Source organism: Neodiprion pinetum, chromosome 3 (genome assembly GCF_021155775.2).
Source record: "Neodiprion pinetum isolate iyNeoPine1 chromosome 3, iyNeoPine1.2, whole genome shotgun sequence".
Taxonomy (NCBI): Eukaryota; Metazoa; Arthropoda; class Insecta; order Hymenoptera; family Diprionidae; genus Neodiprion; species Neodiprion pinetum.
In genome coordinates this window covers 2,047,743-2,074,499 of record NC_060234.1, presented here as the reverse complement: position 1 = coordinate 2,074,499, position 26,757 = coordinate 2,047,743, and the positions used below count along the sequence as shown (strand labels likewise).

The 26,757-nt window shown below is 40.0% G+C and overlaps 2 protein-coding genes and 5 long non-coding RNA genes across 7 annotated transcripts in view; 5 read left to right on the top strand and 2 right to left on the bottom strand.

Moving 5' to 3' along the window:
* Window positions 1-26,757, bottom strand: part of LOC124215723 (uncharacterized) — a 114,195-nt gene that overhangs the window by 41,933 nt on the left and 45,505 nt on the right. The gene's annotated exons all lie outside the window — the stretch shown is intronic.
* Ror (tyrosine-protein kinase transmembrane receptor Ror) overlaps window positions 1-26,757 on the top strand; it is a 130,766-nt gene that overhangs the window by 63,261 nt on the left and 40,748 nt on the right. The window lies entirely within an intron of this gene.
* LOC138190665 (uncharacterized) lies at window positions 8-1,559 on the bottom strand. The gene is made up of 5 exons (XR_011176686.1): window positions 1,545-1,559; window positions 1,317-1,453; window positions 1,089-1,225; window positions 661-997; window positions 8-544 (listed from the first exon to the last, which is right to left on the bottom strand). It is a non-coding gene; the product is annotated as an uncharacterized lncRNA (long non-coding RNA).
* Window positions 1,655-2,787, top strand: LOC124215738 (uncharacterized). Its single transcript, XR_006882431.2, has 2 exons — window positions 1,655-2,142; window positions 2,259-2,787. It is a non-coding gene; the product is annotated as an uncharacterized lncRNA (long non-coding RNA).
* Window positions 3,803-5,270, top strand: LOC124215741 (uncharacterized). The gene is made up of 2 exons (XR_006882434.2): window positions 3,803-4,353; window positions 4,474-5,270. It is a non-coding gene; the product is annotated as an uncharacterized lncRNA (long non-coding RNA).
* Window positions 7,368-8,249, top strand: LOC124215739 (uncharacterized). The gene is made up of 2 exons (XR_006882432.2): window positions 7,368-7,768; window positions 7,847-8,249. It is a non-coding gene; the product is annotated as an uncharacterized lncRNA (long non-coding RNA).
* On the top strand, window positions 21,675-22,869 carry LOC124215740 (uncharacterized). The gene is made up of 2 exons (XR_006882433.1): window positions 21,675-22,390; window positions 22,469-22,869. It is a non-coding gene; the product is annotated as an uncharacterized lncRNA (long non-coding RNA).

Below are 26,757 nucleotides of genomic sequence, written 5' to 3'. Positions count from 1 at the left end.
TCAACAATTTTTCATACAAGCACAATTTTATTTTCAATGCAACGTATCTCTGTGCAGGTTGGATACATATTTTTGGTAATTTTATTTCTACCGTTATCGTAAATTCGGATTTTTTGCAAAACCTCGGGTTTCGAGGTTCGAAGTCGTGCTCAAGCTGTATCGAAACAGAATGTCGTAACGCAGACCTTCGGTAAAATTCTTAACTACCCTGGTTAAAGATATAGATATATATGATTTGCATATGCATATGGAATAATAATTAGACACGGCTTGGTTCTTCGATCTTAGATCTTCTCACTACTTGGTCAGGATCGTCTTAAGCGTCTTCTCGAGATCCTTTACTGCTGAAGACACCAATCCCGTTGATGTTGAATCAGTGTCGGTCGCATCATCGTCAGACGTACTGGAATCGTCGCTGGAGTCAGAACTGGTGTCGGTGTCTGTGCCTGGACTTCGCCGCATGTGAGGCTTGGCATTGACGGCCGGCAATACAGCGGCAACGATTGCGACGGTCAGAATCAGCAAAAGCGTGGCGGACTTCATGCTGCGGAATCGATGAAAATTACGATTAATCATTTTTCGAGAAAACTCACCGATTGATGCGATTTTGAAAACTCGGAGATTCCTTTTTACGGAGAGCCGAGGAGACGTGTGACTTACGTTGATGGTCTTAGCGGGTCAACGAAGGTTTTCCAACTGTGCTCTTTGCCCGTTTTCCCAATCCTTTTATACCTGCTTATTTACTGCGTCGCAACGCCACGCGTCTCACGATTTTTGAGTAAAATTTAAAAGTCCTTTGTTCATTTTTTTACGATCGGCAGTAAGCGCATCGCGACCGTGTCGAGTGCCCGGGAATCGGAGAATCGAGTTTCATGAAAATGTTGTTACAATTTATCTATGGCACGACTTATTATTTTAACGTCTTCGAGGTAAACTGTTTTAAAAAAGAAACAAAATTGTCTCGATATCCGTATTATCTGCACGGCTGAAAGTAGTTCTGTGAAAAGTTGAATCTCACGTTATTTTTTTGGCAAAAACTTCAATTGAAATTTTGTTCGCAGTCAAGCGTTCCAAAAGTTGAACATTACCAAAAAAATAACGTTAGAGTCAACAATTTATCTATCTATGGCACGACTTATTATTTTAACGTCTTCGAGGTAAACTGTTTTAAAAAAGAAACAAAATTGTCTCGATATCCGTATTATCTGCACGGCTGAAAGTAGTTCTGTGAAAAGTTGAATCTCACGTTATTTTTTTGGCAAAAACTTCAATTGAAATTTTGTTCGCAGTCAAGCGTTCCAAAAGTTGAACATTACCAAAAAAATAACGTTAGAGTCAACAATTTATCTATCTATGGCACGACTTATTATTTTAACGTCTTCGAGGTAAACTGTTTTAAAAAAGAAACAAAATTGTCTCGATATCCGTATTATCTGCACGGCTGAAAGTAGTTCTGTGAAAAGTTGAATCTCACGTTATTTTTTTGGCAAAAACTTCAATTGAAATTTTGTTCGCAGTCAAGCGTTCCAAAAGTTGAACATTACCAAAAAAATAACGTTAGAGTCAACAATTTATCTATCTATGGCACGACTTATTATTTTAACGTCTTCGAGGTAAACTGTTTTAAAAAAGAAACAAAATTGTCTCGATATCCGTATTATCTGCACGGCTGAAAGTAGTTCTGTGAAAAGTTGAATCTCACGTTATTTTTTTGGCAAAAACTTCAATTGAAATTTTGTTCGCAGTCAAGCGTTCCAAAAGTTGAACATTACCAAAAAAATAACGTTAGAGTCAACTTTTCACAGAACTACTTTCAGCCGTGCAGATAATACGGATATCGAGACAATTTTGTTTCTTTTTTAAAACAGTTTACCTCGAAGACGTTAAAATAATAAGTCGTGCCATAGATAAATTGTAACAACATTTTCATGAAACTCGATTCTCCGATTCCCGGGCACTCGACACGGTCGCGATGCGCTTACTGCCGATCGTAAAAAAATGAACAAAGGACTTTTAAATTTTACTCAAAAATCGTGAGACGCGTGGCGTTGCGACGCAGTAAATAAGCAGGTATAAAAGGATTGGGAAAACGGGCAAAGAGCACAGTTGGAAAACCTTCGTTGACCCGCTAAGACCATCAACGTAAGTCACACGTCTCCTCGGCTCTCCGTAAAAAGGAATCTCCGAGTTTTCAAAATCGCATCAATCGGTGAGTTTTCTCGAAAAATGATTAATCGTAATTTTCATCGATTCCGCAGCATGAAGTCCGCCACGCTTTTGCTGATTCTGACCGTCGCAATCGTTGCCGCTGTCTTGCCGGCCGTCAATGCCAAGCCTCACATGCGGCGAAGTCCAGGCGCAGACACCGGCACCAATTCTGGCTCCAACCGGTATATCTGACGATGATGCGACCGACACTGATTCAACATCAACGGGATTGCTGTCTTCAGCAGTAAAGGATCTCGAGAAGACGCTTAAGACGATCCTGACCAAGTAGTGAGAAGATCTAAGATCGAAGAACCAAGCCGTGTCTAATTATTATTCCATATGCATATGCAAATCATATATATCTATATCTTTAACCAGGGTAGTTAAGAATTTTACCGAAGGTCTGCGTTACGACATTCTGTTTCGATACAGCTTGAGCACGACTTCGAACCTCGAAACCCGAGGTTTTGCAAAAAATCCGAATTTACGATAACGGTAGAAATAAAATTACCAAAAATATGTATCCAACCTGCACAGAGATACGTTGCATTGAAAATAAAATTGTGCTTGTATGAAAAATTGTTGAACTGTTTTTTCGAAAATCCCCATATACCGAAACACCTCAATCCCACGATAATTTTCAAAGGATTGCGGTGAAATCTCTCATTTTTCATTTGAAGGAATGTGGAATTTAGGAAGAAATTAGTTGGAAGACGATCGCCTGAACGAAGATCGATAAGTTGCAAGTAATTCGGCTCGAACTTCCATATTCAAAGAATATGATTCCATCTATATGAAACGGATGAAATTCTCGACGTGTCATCCGCTTAATCGTTAATTCCTGTTTTCAGTACGGAGGTAAATCAATCCCCGACGACGACAGCAATTATGAAGATGTTAATTGTTTCGATTTCCCACTGATTCACATACAACTCGTCCTCCGACAATAAAGAGAAAAAAATCCGAAACAACATGTTTTCACGGGAAAGAAAATCATTCGAAACGTAACGATAGTTAGCGATGACGATAATTAGGGCAGGGACTAGACCAAAAAAAAATGAAAATAAGACAATGCATTCTGCAACCTGTAACTGAACTCAAGTCAATGAGCGTGCATTCGTTAAATTCTGATATCAAAGGGATAATATAGGCGAAAATAATGCCACACAGCTGTTTGTTCATTTCTGCGACATGCATCAATCTATGCACGATGAAAGTCGAGAAGAAATTTTTCATTGTAAACAACGACAAAGTCATCGTTATTATCGTAAAAATTCCACGAATAAAATAAGCCTGGTTACGAATGTCGGGGGACTTTTTTTTCACTTACGAAGCTAGTTATTTATCTACGAATTAATCCGACATGTAAGTTGCACGAAAAGTATGCGTCAAAGCAAAACCGAAGAATGTAATTTCAAAATGTCCCGCCAGCATTGAGCTTCAAATAAACAACATTTGCGTCAAGGTCTCTTCAACGATTTCCGCATTATCAAGTATCGTGCGCTCGAAACCATGAGAGGAATAATGTTTTCAGTTGAAATCGTGAGGTACGAGTTGCCTCGGAGGATAACTCGTGTAACGAATTGCTTGTTTGCCAAGCCAAGTACTATGAATGCATTATAGAAAAGGACATTTTATATTAATAAGAATGGTGAGACAGATAAAAATTGGTCAGGAATCGTGATGGAGGATGAAATAAAATAAAATAATAATAAATACTTAAAAATAACGCTTATCTTTTGGAGGCGTCGTACGATAAAAGTAAATGTTTTTCCGCTCTATTAAATCGTCAGTCCTTATATATTGTTTATTTTAATCAATCTGCTCATCGGATTCTGAACTTCGTCACCTTCCCAACAGGGTTCGAAAATGTTACAATAGAAAAAACAAATAAATAAATAGTTAAAAATTCGGTCGTGGGTCTTAGACGGACGTTACATAGATGTGGATGATTTGACGATTACTGACCGACTGACCATTTTCGCAGCCTCACGATGATCGACACCACACGTATATGTGTGAACCTATACGTGTGATGTCCAAACTCTTACACTCGTCGATATAATACATAAACGTTGTAGAAAAACCGGCACGGCATATTGTTGAAAGACCATCGTCGACGAACCAAAGTTAACCAAAGTCAACGTAAGTTTTACCCTTTGCCTTTTTTGAAATGTAAAATCTTTTTGCCTCAGTACCTACGAAAAAATTACTTCACTCGACAAGTAATATAAGTCATCTGCATATATTTCATTTGTTCCGCAGCATGAAACAGACCACGGTGTTACTGGTTTTTACCCTCGCAATCTTTGCGTCGGTTTTACCCGCCACCGTCAGCGGCGGATCATGCAAAAGCAGTTCAAAGGATTCGAGTCAGTCAAGTTCTGAAAACCATTCAAGCTCCGATGATTCATCCACCACTATCGATTCAACTTCGAGTGAAGATTCAAAATCCGGTAGCGATTCAAGTTCTGGAGATGATTCAAAATCCGGTAGCGATTCAAGTTCCGAAGATGATTCAAAATCCACTACCAAATAAACTTCCGATGGCTCTTCTGGTCTGCTTTCTACACTAGTGAAGGACACCGAGTCGGGGTTGGAATCCATTTTAAAGTGAAAGATTGAAAAGAAATCTCGCAACGAAAACTCGGTGATGTCTCATTTTGATACTTAATTTATAACGTCCACCGACATCTCCATAAGATTGTTTCATCAAAAATTATAATTACACGAATCTCTTTGTGGAGCTGCAATTCAAAGGCCCAATAACAGTATGTATAATTTATTCGCGTCTACACGCTACATGGTAAATGAAATTTTGCTGGTGTAATAAATTGATCTGACATAGTTATCCTATCCGAAAAGTGTTGGACCTACTTGAAACTAACTAGCTTTAAGTAACTCTGCACTTAGAACCCGTTTTCCGGCAAGGTCGATTCTCGATTAGGTTAGAATATACATGAATTTAGAATAATTCCTTCACATAAACAATACGTGCCTACTCTGTATCCTACATATATCGACGTCTTGCGTATGAAATAGAATTGCGGTTACATGAAAAATTGTTAATTTGTTTGTTTGCCTAAATCCTATTCCAAAATAATCCCAAAAAGACAATCGTTCCTGAGCCTTATAATATTCAAAACTGTTATTCCTGATGAAATGGATTTCAAATTGAAGAAGAAGTTAGTTGGAAAACAATCTCATAACCGAATTTGATGTTTAAGGATTCGTTTCCACCGATCTGATACGGTTGAAATTCTTGACTTGACGCTAGCGTTATTATTAATTCCGGTTTTCAATACGGGAGTGAAAAAACCAGAGACGATGAGAATCAATATTGAATAACGTAGAAGTGAATTCTTTCGATTTGTTACATTCGAATTTTCACTTTTCATCATTGTTGGTGATATAAAAAAAAAAATATTAATTTCGATCGAAAATCACTTTTTCTAATTTCACAAATCTTCAAGTTTTCGAACCTCTAGAATTCGAAAAACAGGTATTTTCGAAATATGTCAGTATGTCGGTCCGTCCGAAAAACTCCGGCATGAAAAAATCTAAGGCTTACAGAATTTTGCAACAAAATGATGTGCAAGAAAATTTTAAGTTAATTTGAACTTCGGGTCCTACCGGAAATAAATCGATATTCATTATTTTACCGACAAACATATACTTTTTCCTTCTTAATTATTACTTTTCCTGAACAAAACGATTACGTGTTTCCTAATTCGTACATTTTTTTTTTCAAATTTTTTGTTTTTCAGAAATGTTATGTTTTCTCAAAAAGTGTCTATAACTTCGAAGATTCCCACATCAAGATTAGAATAAAGAACGTTTTCGTGCAACTCGATTCAACGATTATCCGCATCCACACGCAGACACCAGGTTAAAATTTGCTGGCGATAAGAGGATAAATAAATAAAACATTGGCGGGACTAAACGACTCGTAAAATGTGTCAAGTTAAAATCGTGAGGTACGAATTGTCTTCGTAAGTAACTCGTCGGCTTGTGTAAGTGTTGAAAATACCAGGGTGAAAAGTTGTTGGAAGATCATCTTCGACGAACTAACAAGTATAAGCTGGATGAGAGTTAAGAGCCTTCAGGAAAAAAATTTAATTAAAAACAATCAGTCTTCTTGATAAATAACAAATCATCTGTATATTTTTGCGACCGATTCCACGGCATGAAAATTACTACGCTCAAACGGTTCAAGCAATTCGATAAGTTCCAGCGATTCGAGCATATCAAACAGTGGTAGCGAGGCAAGTTCGAGCAGCCAGTTAAGTTCCGAAAACGATTCAACGTCCAAAGTTTCATCCTCCGATAGCAAGTCAAGTTCAAGCAGCGAAACAGATTCTGAAAACGCTGACTCATCATCCACTAGCGATTCAAATTCCAGCAGCAATTAATCGAGCGAATTTAGCTAATGGGTCTGAAAGTGAAAAATGAATATGAAAATTTTGGAACGAAAAATTTATGCTACACTTTTTTCACCGACCAACGTCGTCTTCGATGTTCTTGTTTGTTACGTATTTAGAATTCTTTCACGTTCGCGTTTCAAGCATCATTGGATTATCTTGAAAAATTCAAAGATTAGGATGAATTTCTAATATTCACCTGCATAAGTTGTTTTCCAAAATACTTGTAAATGATTTTGCACGCGACAAGTCGTGATTCCTTTCGGTCACGAAACGATCCCATCTAGAAATAACGTGTCCTGCGATGCTATTAAAATTTTTATCTTGAACTCGCACCGCTGCGACGACTTCTGCAGTAAATCCGGAAGTAACATAAACGAAAATGATAAGAATCGTTCGAATCGTACACGCCGCGTGATAAAATTTTACGCCAAGATCGTGCGACACGATCAGGAACTTACCGAGACGATAATTTTTCCGACGAAGAGAAAAAAATGCTCAATTCGTAGGAACGAAAACACCTCCGGAAAAGTTTCTCATCCACCAAATTGTCCCGAATGACGAGAAAATACAACAACAACGACAAAGGGCCGATGAAAATTTGGCGGCGACGGGATTCGTCGTACGGAGATGAAGTGAAATTCTCGGCGGGCTGATCGGCAGAGAATACTTGCATGCAACGCCTGGAGGGTGTAGCCTTCGATCATCGGTAGAGCTTCACCCTTATTGCGACCCGAGTGTGTAATATGCGACGGAATTCGCAGCCCTCCAGGTCCACCAAACATCCACAATCATTGCAGAGAGATTGAATCCTGTGATAAGGGGAAGCGATTCGAGCTTATAAACGAAGGTCGACGCGTATCGAAGAACCGTGTTCGCGATAATTATTCACAGGCTTGCTTCGGGATTGATAAAGTTATTACTGTCGGCAAATTTTATTATCATTTCGTCTTTTCTGTCGCAATTTTTACGCGTTCGACACGATCGCGCCGCTTTTATCGCCAACGGTAAAATAATTATTGCCCGTGTCTGAGGACGCGAAGCGTTTCGACGCGGCAAACACGCGGGTATATAAACGACAGAAATGCGGGCATAGAGCATAGTTGGAAAATCTTCGTTGACCCGCTAAAATCATCAAAGTAAGTCAAAAGCCTCGCTAAAATCGGCCACCTTCCTCGACGAGTGACAAACGATAAATAATCCTTGTACTTTCGCAGCATGAATTCGATCAAGCTGTTGCTGATTCTGACCGTTGGAGTCTTTGGCGCGATCTTTGCCGTCGCTGATGCCTCAAATGGCAAAATCAAAACTGACTAGATCAGTTACCGATCGAAAACTGATTGTCAGCCGTGTCTCGTTTCAACGCGACGCATACGTATGCAGACTTACATATATACACATAAATGAATCTTCACACCTTCGACCGAGTTACGCGCAAGTTTTACCTGCGATCTGCGTTCCAGTATCCTGTTCAAATACAGCTTGAATTCAAACACCGAAACTGAAGATGTGAAAAAACATGTCTAATTTGTAACAACGATAATAACAATAGTAACAACAATATGTATTCCACCCTGCAACACGTTGCGTTGAAAAATAAAATAGCGCGTATGTGAAAAATTGTTCCTTCGTTTTTTCCCCTCAAAACTCCCAATCGAAGATATCTTAATTCGGCGCTTGGACTTGGAAATTTCCCGTAGAACCTCGTTGTCGTCAACTCTTTGGCACCCGGGTTCAGTCTATATTCCTCAATCTCTCTCTCTCCCACGCTCCGTCTTTGTTTTCCGTATTTCGTTGTCGCGCGGCTGTCCGAAATGCAGATGAAACAGTGAGGAAGATAATGATAATCACAATGATAATGATAATGATAATTACGATAACACGACAGTTTGCGCTCGACATGAGGTTCCGTGCAATAACGTAATGGCGTTGCGGTCCTCAACAGAATGAGGAGGGTAAACGCGAGTCACGTGACACCCTCCGAATGTACGTTATATACCCGATTCCTGCACCGACATATTACGTACAAGGTAAACCTCCCAAAAGCGTGGTCACGTGTGCGTGTGATATGCACACCCATATCTATATATACATATCCACGTATTATGTCAGAGAACAGAAAGAGAAAGAGAGAGAGAGAGAGAGAGAGAAAAAGAGAGTGAGAGAGAGAGAGAGAGGGGTGAAACTCCATTTAGCGACGCGTGACGAATCCGAAACCGAGGAGAGTAACCGCGTGCAAATTTCCCATCCGTATTATATCTACTACACAGTGTGTATCACTTGTTACCTACATTTACATGCCACGCGTGGGTTTCATGGGTTCTAGAAGGGCGGGGTGGGGGTGTGGGGGTTGTCGACTAGTCCATTAACAGATTAACGATTCCCGTAATCACAATTATCTCTGCAACGGACTAATACCCCTTCCCACCATTTCGTGATCCCCGACACCGTAATAATAGCTATGGGTTAATTTCATCGTTATACGGTTTATATTAATAATAGTAATAATTTATGGAAACAGAACGGAATTGAATTGTATAATATATAATATGTATTTTATAGATTGAATTAATTTCAAATCGAAGAGGTAGGAAATCGTAGTGTCATGGAATTTTTTCCAAGTTGAAATATGTTGTTTTTGAACGAAAAACAAGTGACCCGTAATCATTTGTTGTCGAAGAAAAAATCTGCTACGAATTTATGGCCATTCGAACGTTTAATCGCGCGCTACTGAAGTTCTTGAAAAATATATAGCCTCAACTTTGTAGCAGATTTTTTTGTCGAAAACAAAAAATTAAGGTTCACTTTTTTTCGTTCAAAAACAACAAAATTCAATTTGGAAAAACTCCATAACATTGCGTATACCTGTCTGCTCGATTTCAAATTTGAAATGGACTCGGTCTATATCATATACTGTATGTAAATTCTGTGCTAAAGCATCATGGAAAAAAAATTTCATAACCAGTGATGCAATATTTGAATCTATGTGTTATTCAGTAAAATCCATTGTTCTGTTATATTGAATTAATTTGATCGTCCGATAAAAGGAATTTCACGTTATTTCTTTCTCACTTGTATTTTGTAGTACGACGATTAATGAAAATTAAAAATATCAACCGCGGAAAGATTGATACGACGATTAATTTTTCTCGTCAAGAATACTTCTTCCCTTCACCCGCATGGAATAAAAATTCAACCTCCAGCTGAAAAAACACGAAAGAATGAAGGGGGGGGGGGGGGGGGACAATACACACAATGTGCGTCATGTACATGTCGTACGCGTTACGTTGGGTTAGGTTGGTCGGTAAGAAAGTTCCCTACGCAACGCAATACAATTTACGTTTGTGGCTTTATTAGCCCTTTCCTCTTTCATTTCTTTTTTTTTTTTTTATTTTTTATTTTTTTTTTCTTCTTATATTTTCTTTCCGCCACGGAATCGTCGCGGTTGAATCGAGTCTCTCATACTCACATCGATCTCGGTAATCTCTGACAAATCGAAAATCGTGTAACAGTATCAAATTGCAGTGTATCAAATTAATAAGCCAGGTATCACGTTGTTTGAATATCGCATGGCGAAAAAATGGTGAAAAAAATTTACCGCCCTGCGCCGTTTCACAGCGTTACAAATAACGCAACCCTGTGATATCAAAACACCCCGTAGTTTCCCATGGTAAAAGTATCCCACTACCCCCTATATCGCCGCAGTTTCGGGGGAAGCGGGCTTCGCATATCCCTGGTACCCTGGGGACAGATCCACGTCCCGAGGGAATCTTATCCACCCCCGGTTCACCGGCCCTCCATATACTCGTCGATTTCTGGATTAGAGGAATAGCGGGGATGGTGGCCCTGCATCAGGCTCAGGCAACACACGCACCTCGATGGACCCCGAGTCGCGATAAGAAAAGTTTAAAGAAAAAAAAAAAAAAATGTCGCATTATTTTATAACTTCCTATTTTGTGTGTAAGAAAATTGAAATTATTGAATGAATTTTACTATAAAAAGAAAAAACAAATAATTAAGAAAAATCGTTGATACACAGAGCGCAGCGACGGTGCAACATTATGTTAAAGAGACCACCTGATTACTTTTCGAAAGCCTGGTTTATAGTACATGACCGGTAAGGCGTCGGAACAAGTCCGGCACACCCTCTTTTCTTCTGTGCCCTTTCCACACCACTGCGGTATAATGAACAAGTTGTTTATTGAATTAACTCCAACTGGAGTTGGATGAACAAGCACTCTGGGTTTCCTAGTTTGTTAGGTCTGAAACTTTTCTTCCGATTCCTTGTTGCTTTTCCTGTGAGTGCCATTCTGGGATCAAAGAATGCACAGGAAAGTGTCGGAATACCTGAGCATCGGGAACAACGATCGTAACTGATCGAATTCATCCAAAACCACGAACGATAATTGTTATTCAGACGTGATAAAAGTCAATTAATCATGCTTTAGACTAATCATCGTATTCCTAAGAGGTCACAAAGCTTTGGAGTTCATCAACTGTACAACATTACACACCATTGGTACCCATCACCACTTTATGAAACAAGTCCTTCAAGTAATTTGTACGAACATGTTCCGACACGTTTCATCATCTGGTAAAAGATGATAAATTTCGGACTTTTGACCGAGTCATCAAATTTATCGATGACAATCCGGCAGCTGGCAGATAAATAATTTTTATCAACTCCACTTCTCATGCCTCTGTATACTATATTCTTCCTCTTAATAAACTGCAACGATCTCTTATCTCCCACGCCGGCCAAGTGTCGTTCACCCTCCGGTTCACCGGGTTGTCGTGAATTCTCGTACGCCTAGGGCGGTGGAACAGCATCTCCAGGGTGTCATTAACACACTGGCATCGATTCGCTAAAGTCCCCCTTCTCAATTGAGTCTGTGCATCCTCGCATAGTTTGGTCAACGCGTGACGTCATCCGTATAACAGCCTCCCTCCCTCCCTCTCTCTCTCTCTCTCTCTTTGACTGCAGGAGAAAGATGTAGAGAGCATTTTTCCTTCTCTCTTTTTTTTTCATCTACTTCTTCTTTTCTCCCCCATATGAATCGCTAAAATTATCTGAGAGTCCGCACGACGTCCTCGTCGTTCCCAATAAAACACGTCAACGGTATTGTACGACGAGGCTCTAGACTTGTCATGTGTGCCACACCCCCACCACCCCCGTTGAAATATTACACCAGTGAACCCCGAAGATTATACATATATGGTTATGGGGGCAAAAAAACGTGTACACTTTCGGCAGCAAACTCTGAGTCTCGTTATAGTGCTGCAGAATTTTTTCTTTCTCTTTCGCCCAATACGCAAACAATATAAACCTTAACAAAAATGATCAAGATAGAAGTGGACCACGTGATCGATTGAACCGATACGTACGTATAGTTAATAATACGCCTAATTATTCCGCGAAGATAGTCAAACTTTTTAGACACTTGAATCTACCGTAATCCGAGCAATTATAATCCAATTGAAGGTATAAGAATACCGATGAAACCGAGGCATTAAGCTTCGAAATTCAGTCTCTGGTATGGAAATAGAGAGCGAGCTTCTTTCGAGGGCTGATAAGTTCGCGTCTCAAGAGCCGCGACGAGTGTATAGTTATACAACCTGTACCGGAGCCGCAAGAAACAATCCTCAATTAGCGGGTGCGGAGGTTTCCTTACAAACGGCTAACTCCTCTTCCTCCTCATCCTCACCCTCATCCTCATCCTCGTCCTCATCCTTGGCTTCCCTTTCCAGACGGTCGACTGCAGACACCAGAGCGACGTCGGGGGAGTTTCAGAACCCCCGAGTGAAAATCGGCGAACCGCGTTCACCCCACGCCTGTCACTCCGAGGGCAAAATACCCTCATCCCATTCCCCATGGAAGCCTCGATAGAAGAGACGACGATATTCGGAGGGCCGGATGGCGGTGAGTGTCCTTTGTATCCTTCCCCGAGAATTACTGCGCAGCTTATACATATGGATGGGCATGTTCGACGCTAATTTTCCACGATTGGGTGATTCAACCCCAGATTTCCGACGTCTCGTTCTCTCTAATTGGCGCGTGTAAGTGTGTCGGTAAATAATTCGGAGGAAATCAGGTAGAAGCTTAGAGGCTGCAAAATTATAAGCTTTTTATTGTTGATAGGTCGTTTTACCATTCGGGAATGCGGAAAAATATCAAAATACATTACAAACCCAAGTCAACGGCCAGTTTGTCATTATAAATTAAAATGTTTTATCGACCTCATCCAATTGATGAATTTAAGTTCTCGATGTCGCAGAACCAATGCAAGCGATCAAAAATACTTTGCGTGTTGCGGCATTTTGAGAAGAAGATCAAGAAGATTCCTCAGAAGATCAAATACTTGATGAAGCACATCAGGACAGTGTTCCACCTTGACTTTCTAGTGATTCCATTTCTGTCCTGACGTATTACATCTAGTATCTGATCTTCTGAGGAATCTTCTTGATCTTCTTATTCTCAAAATGCGGAAACACGTAAAGTATTTTTGACTGTTTTCATTGGTTCTATGACACCGATAACTTCACCCATTGCCATTTTAAACTGTACGAAGATCCCTACCAGTGGTACTCGAGTTGAGAGACCGAATATACGCTTTCCGAAGGCTCTGTCGAGATATCCGTAGAGGTAACGTACAGCAAAGTGAACGCTTCACACGGTATCTCATCTTGCGTAAATGTGTGAGGTATATTGTATATTGGTTTCGCGTGTTATCTTCCGGTCCGTATGGTCGGTTGGATACAGTTGTGCTACCACACATATCGAGGACGACCATGATCACGTGGAATCCTATCATCGACGGAAAAGTAGGGAGAAGAATATGCTATCATCGATAGAGGAGGAGACAGACGTACAAGCAGGATCGGAAGTAGGAAGGAAGGAAGGAAGGAAGTCTTAGACATCGAGGGTCGCGGTTACGCGGCAGGAGGAGTTTATATCACCCTGGATTCTGCACACCGAGTATGCTCGAGGGTGCCTCGAGCTTCTTACCCTTATTGAAATAAACCCAAAGGAATTTTCGAGGAGAGCCTCAGGAATGGTATAAAAAGAAAGGGAATTCAAGCTCAAAAAATAATTGAGTAAATATAATAAATATTACGAAAATTTATATAACGTTTCTTCTATGTTTGTCAGGAATTCTTATGATTTTGAAACAAAACCTCGTCTATTTTCTCTAAGTCGGCTATTTCTTCCCCTTTTTGTACCTTCATTTCGTTGAAAAAGAGATATGAAAATACGTTCATCGTACGGTATGGAATTTTTTTTCTTTTTATTTTTCAGTAACGTAGGTAGTGAGGAATGCAGGATCGAATGATGAGGATATAAGAAAGAAGCCCTGCAGAATCTTCAACATCGTCTATGGAGCGAGCGATATAAAATAGAAAATAGAAAATAGCATCGGTATTTTCAGGACACGGTGCAGAGTGCCGATCCCTTTTTTCCCTCACTTTCTCTCTTCCTTTGACGGGTATAATATAAGGTTATACGTTTTGTAATATATATTACGCGATGTCCGTCGACTGACATCCCATTGACTCCCTCTCTGTCTTCCAGACACCGTTCTTCAAAGAAAATCGAAAAAATGAAGAGAAATTCTCTCAACTAGAAAACGAATAAAAAAGACCAGCAGCACCTTTTTTCCCCTTCCCTTCACAGACTCGATTTGTCTACATTTACTTTCGACATAAAAAATTGGTGGATGAACAGACCTTTGACCCCGTCCTCGGATTACCACGTGTGAAATACGTCACAGGATCTATCGATGTTTTTGAAGAACGATGGCCAAAGACCTTACCGTTACAAATGGATATTGCAATAAAATAAAAGAAATAAAAAAATAAGGCTCAGACAAGGAACGCAAGAACGTAAAAAAAAGTTTGCAGAACTTGTATTATACTTTATACGCGTACACGTGAAAAGGTAGGGGGAAAAAAAAACGAACCAAAAAAATTACACAAGGTAACCCAACGTACTGCAAGTGTTGCAGCTTTAAACCGAACTTCCTTCCACGTCCCTACTCTTTTTCTCTTCCTAGCTGTTTCTTTTCTTTACCTTTTCTTTTCTCATTCCGTTTTAACCGTACCGCAGAATCTGCAACCACTATATTTCATACTCGAGACTAAATCTCGGCAGCGTTGTTGAAGAACGCGCAGCCACGCCATATTCTCGGAGAAGTTTTCCAAGTAGTTATGATTCATGCATCCTTCTCTCTCTCTCTCTTTGTCTCTGTCTCTGTCTCTCTTTCTCTTTCTCTTTCTCCTCATCGAGTTTCCGGAAAGAAACACGACGCAACTGTTGCAGGTAGTAGGATCGTTAGTTATACATGTAGACGGAAAACAAGCTTGGTAAAATAAAATAATAATAATGATGACACTAATAATAATAATAATAATAATAATAACAATGACAGACACAATTATGGCTTAATGCTGCGGCACCGCCACCAGAAAACAATTTATTACCCATGTTATAAGAAGCTCGGAGTTATGCTCTGACGGGCGTCGTTATTCCTTTGTACAAGTTCGATTGTTAACTCTTAGTACCAGTCCCATTGTAAGATAATGAGCGACAAGGATTTTTCCAATTGCATGAATTTTAAAATTCATACAACGGTTCGTCCCTTTTTGTTACAGGTAAGCCGTAAATATTCAAGAAACATCTTCACCCGCAGGGATTCGTACCGCTCTGAAAGATGGCCTATCGATTTGAAAAGAACCAGGATCAATTTATCGACTGAATAAAATTGGTATTACTGAAAATCTTATCAATCTTGTCCCTTGGTAATGATCGTGGTCCTTTCAAGCATCGAGAGTAGTCGTGAAGCAGAACTACTATAATTTATCGAAGGGGGTTGAAGAAGGATGCGGAGCGTGGTAAGCCGGCTATACGCACACCTACTATTAACAGAAATGCCGAAATGTATAAGATAGGAGGAAAGAGCAGCCGGGACAGAGGTCTAAAAATAAGAATCCACGGTCTGACTGATCCTTATTCAGAGCAGCATTACACAGCGAAGGTTATTTTCCTGTCACGAAATACTTTGCTTTTCACTTGACTAGAGCCGCGTGATGGTTTGAACCGAAACGTCGTCGACAGAGAATAAAGAGTACGCGGGTATAACAAGGAACCGTCATGCGCATTGCAGTCAACGACGACGTGGGTCTTCAACCGAAAGAATGTCTAGTAGTCGTCACAGTGGAAAGACGACTCAAAGGAAGAAAGAGGTGGAAAAGATGGAAGGAGGCGCGAGTGCACGATGTAGATAAACAAAAAGCCTGAGCAACGGGTTATTACGTGACTTCGTGTTGTTCTCACGTTTAGTACCTAGCACCTAACAGCGAGGGTGCCAAACCAGCAACGACGACGACATTTAAGTCTGAGATATAACCCTGTCTGTCTGTTTGTTTACCTTGCTTATAGCTAAGTCTTCGTCTTCCATGTTTTTCGGGAATAATTTGTTTGTCGCTCAGATACTTCAGAAGTAGTAATACTAGGCCGGTTCTGGATACAGATTTTTACTACTGACACACTCACCCATTCTCAAACCCTTGTTCGCGATGACGTCACCGCGTTCAACCCCTGCTGTACCGACCCGAAAGATAAAATCGCGGAGGAGGGTTGGAGTCTGGGTGAGATGTCGGTAAGTGTATCGGTAGTAGGAATCTGTATCCAGAACCGGCCTTGCATTACTATTTTCAGATTCCAGAAACCTCATCGATGATGACTATTTGATCTGCACTGTACCTTGCATTTAGCGCGTGGCAATGGAAGAAATGACGGCAAGAAATAATATTCGAAAGTGAAATTGAAATTCTCTCGTCTTCGCATAATCTTCCAGGAAGTTGTATAACGTGATGGAAGTTTGAAATGACGCCTGATAGTCCCTTTCCTCCTACAACCTCATGGGTCTTTTGTTTCGACGACGTTCTGTACATCCTTTAGTGTATTAATTTCCTACCAAGCCACCGGTGAAATGAAATCGACAACGACGACGAGACGCAATTTTATAAAGTGAAATTGCTGAATGTATGCAAACTGGCGATGAGACGCCTGTTCGCAAAACCAGGATTTCAGATTCAAGTCAAAACAATAATTCGTCCAGGACTCTCTCGGTTTTGGTTTCCATGATGTTCTACGATTACACCGCCTACCTTGCATCAAAAAGCGAAAGCCTTATTCAACCTCCTGTTATCGCTTCTTCAACATTGTTTTTCTTTCCCCAAGCGTATCGTAAAAACGACCAAACTTTTCTAGCATTACAAGAGGAGGTTAAACAGGAAAAAACCAAGTATCAAAAGAAAGATAATAGGATACGAAGTGATGACGAATAATCGATTGATGAGTAGCCATAAAGCGCAGATATATGTAGAACGAGTATCCTTTACGGCCCGAGTTTCCTTTATTACTATATTAGCATCGTTAATCCCGCAATCTGAAAGGGGACGAGAATGGGGAATAGACTATATATACGACCATACAGAGAAGACTGCAAAAGATGAGAAGGAATCAGGAGGGGATTGTGGCTCCATTAGTTGCAGAGAGTAGGAAAAAACCTAAACCCTAGTTATTCCCCAGGTCTCGGTTTGATTTTTCAAACCAACCCATCAATATACGTACTTTCACAACATTGGTCAGGATGAGTAATTTTTTTTCACTCTGACAATCAGCTTGATGTTCCTACGATTAGTCATCACCGTAGAATGATTTAAGATTAATTCAGGATAAGCATGGTAAAGAAAAGTACCTAAAGTGTTCATCAACCTTGTCAATCGGATTTCAAAGCTTCTAAATTCAATCAGTGGTCCGAATTTTTTTTGACCCTCTCACTTTAGGAGTGAATAAATTAATCTAATAACACGAAGCATCGCTTATTTCACGACAATCTCAACCCGCATCTTCACTGTGACAAAACACGTGATATTGACGACGAGTAACCGAATGAAAGTTTCTTTTGACTCCGTTAACTGCACGATCGGGGAGACTAAAGGGACACATCTGTCGGTGCAGCATGGAGTCAGTGCCAAAACCAGACCCAACTGCAGATACTCTAGTCTCCCGACGCCCTTTAGCTCGACGTTGCAGGATGCCGAAGTCCACAGATGTGGCGAATGAACAGAGAAAGAGAAGAATCAACGGGGGGCCCTCATTCACTCGGGTCCAGAACGGATACAGTTTGGATTTTAGGCGCGACCCGATGATGGGCACGAACGTGGAGAGAGGAGGCACTTCGGTGACCGGCGACGCGTGGCGTCAGGACGAAATGAAATGAAAGGGGGTTAGAGTTCGTAACGAAACGGTAAAGTAAAGAAAGGAGAAAATCGAATTGGAAAGAAAAAAAGAGCATACCGGCCGGCGTTCGGGGTGCGTTTGACACCGGGCTGAACAAACAATTGAATCAGGTCTGCTGCCCTTGCATGTTCGGACTCTTCGATCCACTGTCACGTATATCGGGCGTATGTATTTACTTTGAACCCAAATCATTCTCAAAGAAATCTCAGAGATTCGGGCAAAAGTTTTGGAAATTTCATAACCTCTGCCGTCATGTGGCACAAAGTACTTTACGTGTCGATTTGACAGGTCTAATTGATTCGTAAAAGTGCAAAGTCTTAATCCATTCATCGGTGCCTTGGGAAGAATGTTACAAGGGTATAGAGGGATTGAGTAGAATGATGGGGATATAAACCATTACCAACGACTGCGACCTAAGGCACCGCATGCGTGGAATATACCAGCAGCGACAATGATTCTAAATCGAAATTTACTACCGTATAAACGATTTGTCGCGTGCTTGAAGGCGTCGAGTATGCTTGTAGACAGGAAAAGTTGAATTCCGTGTTAAGGTCCAATAATATATATAATCTCGTGGCCAGAACACGAAAAGTGTGAAAGTCGACACGTTATTCTAGTCGTTAAAAAACCCCTCCAAACTCGATATGACTTAAGCCCTGACCGAATGTGTTCCTCCTAGGAGGCAACACCCGCCCGGTGTTTTAACCCCGGTAATAAATTCATTGATATACCGACATGGCGGGTCGATTAATCAGTGAAATGGTGAAAAGACTCAACGTGTGTTCGGCGCGTGGGACTCGCCGCGGCGCAGAAGTGGCATCATCGGCATCCTCGTCATCGCCATCGTCGTAACGATCTATCGAGGCACGCAATCTAAAAACCCTAACTTATCCAGCCACTTGAACTTGTCAGGACCCAACGAGTACCACTAGAGATAGCTCGCGGGCTTTTTCTCCCCCTCTTCATCCTCGCGCGAGCCAGCTCGAAGCAAAGCAAAGCCAAAAGAAGAAGAAGAAGAAGAAGAAGAAGAAGAAGCGTGGTGTGGTGGACAAGCGTGTTGAGCTGGACGCTTGGGACGCCGCATGGAAGCGTAATAAAAACCATCATAATTTCAATATCAAAGCACTAAGTGCCGCGTGATGTTAACGACAAGCTTATTATTATTCCTCGTTCACCCTGCATGAGGCCGTCCTCGTCGTCGTCTCCGTCACGGTTCCGTCATCGTTTATCCCTTCGAACCTCGCCTATACGTACAGATACTTGAGTTAGTTAGGTTCGGATACCTGCTCGCTTCTTCCCCGACCCCCATCCGAAGCACCATCCACCAGTTTGTCAAATTATACCAGTGAGTTTCACGGATTTTCAAAAGATTTCATCGTACTTAGAAATAATGCAACAACGTGGAAGTCTGAATCAGAGAATTTGCAATGACGTATAAGGGGAAAGAGGATGCAGCTGAGACGGTCGAAGATCATACATATTTTCGAATTTTTTTTTAAAGAAAATGAAAACACTTTAAGCAATTTGAATTTCAGGGCTTCGTTATTTATAGTTTCAAAAACATTTTCGAATTTTTTCATTACAATTGATAACAAAATGGCGGCATGCCGCATGTAAATAACGAACGGCCACGTTTTCAATCCGGTAGCGCAGATTGTTCATCGATTCGAGCTCATGACTAGATTTTTGTACTTCAATCCCAACATTTTTTTATACAAATTCTTTCAACAATTTTTTATTCGTAATCGTATATATGTGAATTTTTTTTTTTTTTCCAACATTTCGGCCGCGAACTCGAACCTCAAAAAGATGTTTTTAATCATAAAAGTTTACCCATCTGTTACAAGTTGAACAGTGATGTCAGAAGATCTGCCATCGCAAAAGCCCTCGAGTTCGGAGTCGTTAGCTACTTATATGCGGCATGCCGTCATTTTGTTGTTAATTTCAATGAAAAAATTATAAAATCTTTATTGACACTATGAATAATAAATCCCTTAAACCCAAATTGCTTCAAGTGTTTTCATTGCATTCCAAAAAATAAAAAAAAAGAATACTGTTCGTAAAGACTGAAATCATTTCTGCACCTTCGTCGTTTCAACGTTGTAGACAATTTTTCTCAAAATTAATCGCTATCACTGCCATCGTCATTCTAATTTCCTTAACCCTGATGGAAAAAACCAGCCAATTTAGCCCTATTCCACGGAATGAAAAACGTTCGTCAACCTGACCCGTCAAGTCCATTGTGCCCGTGAAAATTGTCTCCCAACGAGGTGTGTAAGGTACATACATAATATGTTTAACCACCGGCGAGGCTTTTCTCCTTTCGTACCTTCTCCTCTTTCTCTATCCGTCCAACTTTCTCGACTAGCTGACTCGCTTCACTCTCCATTCATTATGATTTATAGCAACTTTTATCGCCACACAGTGATTAACTTTACGATCCTCGCCTTTAACGCTGGCTGCTGTAGGGCTAAACTAGCTTGCGTGCTTAGCGGAGGGTCGAGGATAAATTCCCCTAGTATGTATTTAACCCCACCCTTTAAATCTTCCTCTTTCGCTTCTTGGTTCGTCCCTAGTATAACCTTTAAGGTAGATACAAGGTAGGTTTCTTGACAAAACCGTCTTTACAAATGAACCGACTCTTCGTTGCAAAACTCACTGAGAGTTTGCTCTAAAAGTTTCTCAATTGAAATTGCAACGTTTACCGCTTCGTTTATCACCTTCCTTCTCGTTCCGCCAAGTCGTTTTTCTCCGCTCGCGCTTTTTCTCTGCACGGTGAAAATATCGGACGCCGTTCGTCAAAGGAACTTTGCAATCGCCCGGCTCTACTCTCACAGGGCAAAGAGTTTCCGCGTGATTGGATGCGGCGGTAGCTGCAGTGCAGAATCACTCGCATCACCCTCACGACTAACAACTGCATCCTGTGCTGCGGACGAGAAAACGCGAGCTGACTTCCGGATATTGCAAAATACAAAGCATGCAGCACAATTTCCTCTCGCTCTTTTCCATATTTCTGTTCGTTGTGAAGTTGTACAACTCCACGCGAAATGAATTACGTTTATACGAGAAATTACAGTCGTTCAAAGATTGAAAGAAATTTGAGTTTCGTTACTGGTGGGTTAAAGAAAAAAGTAATAAAGACAGATCGTTTGAAAACATGTACCTCGATATTCATGTTTTGAACTAAGGTAGATAAGAGTTTCATCTGAAATCTGTGTAAGAATATCCTGTTCAAATATACAACCTGAATAACGATTGGAACGAGTGACGAAAATGTTTAATTTACAACAACAGTAATAAAAAAAATAAAAACGATATATCTTCAACCGTGCAAAAAGACACAGCTCGTTGGAAATAATGTTGCGCGTGTGTGAGAAATTGTTCTTTTGCCTATTATCCTTAAAATTTTCATTTCAAAATATTCTAATCGATGAATCGTGCGCTTAGTGCCTGGATATTGGATAATCCAGGGATTGAGAATTTCTTAAATGCGGATGCATTCAGTTTTTTAATTTTTCAACTTATTTTTTTTCACAATATTTGGAAAAGATTTCGCGGACGACGCTTCACATTTCCAATCCGTTTACGAAAACTTTCCTGCCTAAAAATAACGTGTCCTGCAATACGATTGAAATTCTTATCTTGAACTCACGCCGCTGCAGCGACTCTGCAGTCGTTCGGGAAGTACTCCAAACGAAAATGATAAGAAGCGTTCGAATCGTACACGCCGCGTGATAAAATTTTACGCCAAGATCGTGCGACACGATCAGGAACTTACCGAGACGATAATTTTTCCGACGAAGAGAAAAAAATGCTCAATTCGTAGGAACGAAAACACCTCCGGAAAAGTTTCTCATCCACCAAATTGTCCCGAATGACGAGAAAATACAACAACAACGACAAAGGGCCGATGAAAATTTGGCGGCGACGGGATTCGTCGTACGGAGATGAAGTGAAATTCTCGGCGGGCTGATCGGCAAAGAATACTTGCATGCAACGCCTGGAGGGTGTAGCCTTCGATCATCGGTAGAGCTTCACCCTTATTGCGACCCGAGTGTGTAATATGCGACGGAATTCGCAGCCCTCCAGGTCCACCAAACATCCACAATCATTGCAGAGAGATTGAATCCTGTGATAAGGGGAAGCGATTCGAGCTTATAAACGAAGGTCGACGCGTATCGAAGAACCGTGTTCGCGATAATTATTCACAGGCTTGCTTCGGGATTGATAAAGTTATTACTGTCGGCAAATTTTATTATCATTTCGTCTTTTCTGTCGCAATTTTTACGCGTTCGACACGATCGCGCCGCTTTTATCGCCAACGGTAAAATAATTATTGCCCGTGTCTGAGGACGCGAAGCGTTTCGACGCGGCAAACACGCGGGTATATAAACGACAGAAATGCGGGCATAGAGCATAGTTGGAAAATCTTCGTTGACCCGCTAAAATCATCAAAGTAAGTCAAAAGCCTCGCTAAAATCGGCCACCTTCCTCGACGAGTGACAAACGATAAATAATCCTTGTACTTTCGCAGCATGAATTCGATCAAGCTGTTGCTGATTCTGACCGTTGGAGTCTTTGGCGCGATCTTTGCCGTCGCTGATGCCTCAAATGGCAAAATCAAAACTGACTAGATCAGTTACCGATCGAAAACTGATTGTCAGCCGTGTCTCGTTTCAACGCGACGCATACGTATGCAGACTTACATATATACACATAAATGAATCTTCACACCTTCGACCGAGTTACGCGCAAGTTTTACCTGCGATCTGCGTTCCAGTATCCTGTTCAAATACAGCTTGAATTCAAACACCGAAACTGAAGATGTGAAAAAACATGTCTAATTTGTAACAACGATAATAACAATAGTAACAACAATATGTATTCCACCCTGCAACACGTTGCGTTGAAAAATAAAACTGACATATTCACAGACATATTTTTCTAGAGAATTGAACGCTCTTTAAAAAAGCCCTGTTTTCATTTCATGATAAATCTATTCTTTCCTAAGTTATTCAAAGTCCTCATACATATATATATATATTTATATATTAAGTGATCGTGGGCTGAAGAAAGTTGTAAATTGATTGCGACGAGAAGCTATCAAAAAACCTACAGAAATACCGATTATAAAAAAAGGAACTCGCTAAATAAAACGGTGCAATACCTCCGAAGCAATTCCCTCGAGTAAGTGAGCGGGCAAAGATGTATCCACATACTATAGTATATGTATGTAAATGGATATTGAAGATACAATCGACAAGTGTACGGATGCTCGAAAAGAAAACCGAAAAAACCGTCACAGCAATAATTCGACCGAGTTGAAAGAAGACTGCTCGAAAAAACGTATTTTCATTTTTTTTTCTATTTGAACAAAAAAAAAAAACTTCAATTTCCTTCAAAATCTGTCAGAAGTACAACAGACATTTGGTAAATTGTCTTTCCATGAACTATCCAAGATATATCTCACAATGGTTCATGGATAATAGTAACATGTATCGTCAAATGTATCCCAGTGGATAATACTTGACTGTAATACCAATTTTCAATTCGTGTCAATTTTTATTATTATTGTTATTGTTATTATTACTATCGCAAAAAAATTCAAATGAGAATCGAAATTACGTTGCGGTAATATTTTTATTTCCTTTGCCCGCATGTACAACGATTCGATTGCGAATAAATGTCAAATATTACATGTACGTAAGGTGGGAGTATATTTTTTTTTTCTATTGGAAATTCTGATTTCTAGCGCGTGAATAGACGCCACTCAATATGATACACGGCTGAGCATACCACGCACGTGGCATACAGGTTAGAAGAGGAGAGCGCATTGTGTATTATATTTACATGTATAGGTGGAGCTGAATCCTTCGGGATGAAATCGAGTAAGTCTGTTGGCGAAAAACTTGAAACTCGATTTATCAAAGTCTTCTCAGCTCTCCGCTTTTTACACACGTGTATATCCACACGTATGTACGTGTGTGTGTGTGCGTGTGTGTGGGACCGAAGCGAAGTCTCAAACATCAAGCTGCACTACCGCGTACACTTTCACGGTAAACCGATCAATGTCCTCTCATCTCTCTCTTACTCACTCACTCACACATCCAATTTTTTCTTAATACTTTTCTCTGAATATGGGAATACATATATTTAATATTCCCGATCCGTATCTTTTGGCTGGTACTTCGAAATTCACTCGGCAAAAAAAAAGGAAATTTTTTGGTACGTATCATAGGTTGCGAAAATATTCTGAATATAGTATTAAAGCAGACGATTATTTTTCAAAAATTTTTCTAAAAATATTTTGTCAAAAGTATATGAATTTGGAAAGATTAATTCGATCCGTCAGGTGATCATTTAATTTACAATAATTTTCTCGTTTGATTGACTGGTTTGTGAATTTATTTTTACTGATCACAAAAACAAAACAAAAAAAATTCTGAAGCGATTCAAGATGATAAAGAAGATCAAGAAATGTGAAAAATCGATGTTGATTACATGAAGACTCGCGCCAAGATCTATCCATGAAAATGAAAAACTTACCGAGATTCTCTAAAAAAAAAAAAAAGGAAACGAATGCAGAGAAAACAATTTGTTCTTTGATGATCTCGAAAATAAGCGAGCACCCAAATGAAAAAAATATAAAAGAAGCATTGAAAATAAAAAACTGTAAAGAACAAAATCTTAATCTAATTGTTTCAATATAATTGTATAAACTGGGAATAACATGATCGCTTATTGGGAAGAAGTATTAAGGAAGAAAAAGTATAGATTTGTTGGTAAAGCATTGAATATCTATGTATTTCCGGTAGAACCGGAAGTCCAAATTGAACGGAACACGGAAATATCTTCATGCCCATCATTTGACTCTAAGATCCTGTAAGTTTTAAATTTCTTCATCGATCCTTCGTTCCGAAAAACTGACATTTTTTTAAAAACCTATTATTCGGATTTTCCAGGTCTGAAAACATCGAGACTCTTTGATATTAGAAAAAGTGATTTTCAACCGAAACCGATACTTTTCTTCAAAAAAATTGTTTCAAAAAGAGGTGTATCGAAAAGAAAAAAAATCGCCATGCTTATGATAAACAAATCAACGCCTAAAAACTGAACTTTCTAAGGACCAAAAAAAAAAAAATATCCTCCCTTATCGATACTTTATACTTTTCGTTTTTTTCTCCGTTACAATTACTTTTACTCTTCTAATTACTTCTCGTTTCATAAATTCAAATTCGACAAAGCATTAACAATCGCTGAAAATCAACCCGCGGAGCATATCGTTTAATCCTCGAATTTCCACGGTGTATTAAAAAAAGCATCCCCACCCTCCCCCTCCATTTAGAAATCGAGAAACGACGCCCCGCAAGTTTCAAACAATCGTTTCTCGCCGCACCCCAGCTAAACGGGGCTTTTCAATCGCACCCCTCGTCCCTGAGCCTGTAGGCCAGTCACCCTTAAGTGCAGGGCAAACCCGCCCCGCATTTCGTAACTCCGTGCAGGCAGTAGCGTCCACTTCGCACGGAGGAAAGGGAAAAACGTTTCGCCCTTTCAAACTCGCCCCTTGTGTCATACCCGTGTGCATATATATATATATATTATATATGTATAACATATATGGTTGGGAAGAATTTGTTTTTTTTCTCCCTCCTTCTTCACCTTTACTTTCACTTGTCTTTCGTTACTTTCGCATAGGGATATTTTTTTGTTTTTATTTATTTATTTTTATTTCTCTCTTTTCCATTCACTTCTTATTTTCAGCCACTTTCACAAGCGATCAAAACATCCCCGCCCATCCTGCGCAAGACCACCAACCATGTACCGAACGAACTTTTTTTCACCACAGATTATTTTTAAGGGGAGTTTTTTTTTTCTCTCTCTCTCTCTCTCTCTCTCTTCTGAAGAATATGAAAACACTTTGAGCGATTTGAGTTCAAGGGGTTTGTTATTTATAGCTTCGGGAACATTTTAAAATTCTTTCATTGAAAATTAACAACAAAATGTCGACACGGCTCAATATAAACAGCGCCCGATTCGCGTGGGGTGTTTTTTCGCAATTGCAAATATGCGAGGCAGGGTTTCGGTATAATAATCAGCGAAAGATCATTTTACAAGATAGAGGGTGAAGTGAGAAACGATCGCGAAATCTAAGGTAATTAGAATACCGCCTTTGCGAAAGTGAATTTTCCCTATGTACATACATACGATTTCGCATTTATATACCCTATAGAAATAGGCGTCGTTGTCGCGTGGAGATACCGACGATTTATTACCAGCGCACTTATTTACACCTTGCATGGGTATAATAATACCTGTACGTACATAAAAATGTGGTATATATTTACTCGTACAGATACATTGCACGTGGCGTATAAATAAATTATAATACGAGGACGCGATCGCTAAAACGCAATGAGAGAAAACAAATAACTGTACATCATAAACTAATATTTTGTATCCAACGATTGCCACAAAAAATTCAGAGACGCAAAAAGCCCCAAAATTGTTGCATACGAGTGAATGAAATTCTTTCCCAAAATACGATAATTCACGTTATTTTTTATTTTTTTTTTTTTCCAAACACACCACGTATACATACAAACGTTACATACGTGTACCTGTAGATACGTGAAGTATAACACCGCATACATGTACAATCGTTTGATCGTTCAACTACAAAACGCACTTCCCTGCCACCCTTGAAAACACTTTCAACCGTGTTAAACACGCATCTATATCTGTAACGGAGGCCGGAATAAACGTGTATCTGTGTGTGTGTGTGTGTGTGTACAAATATTTATACCTATACCTATACATATAAAT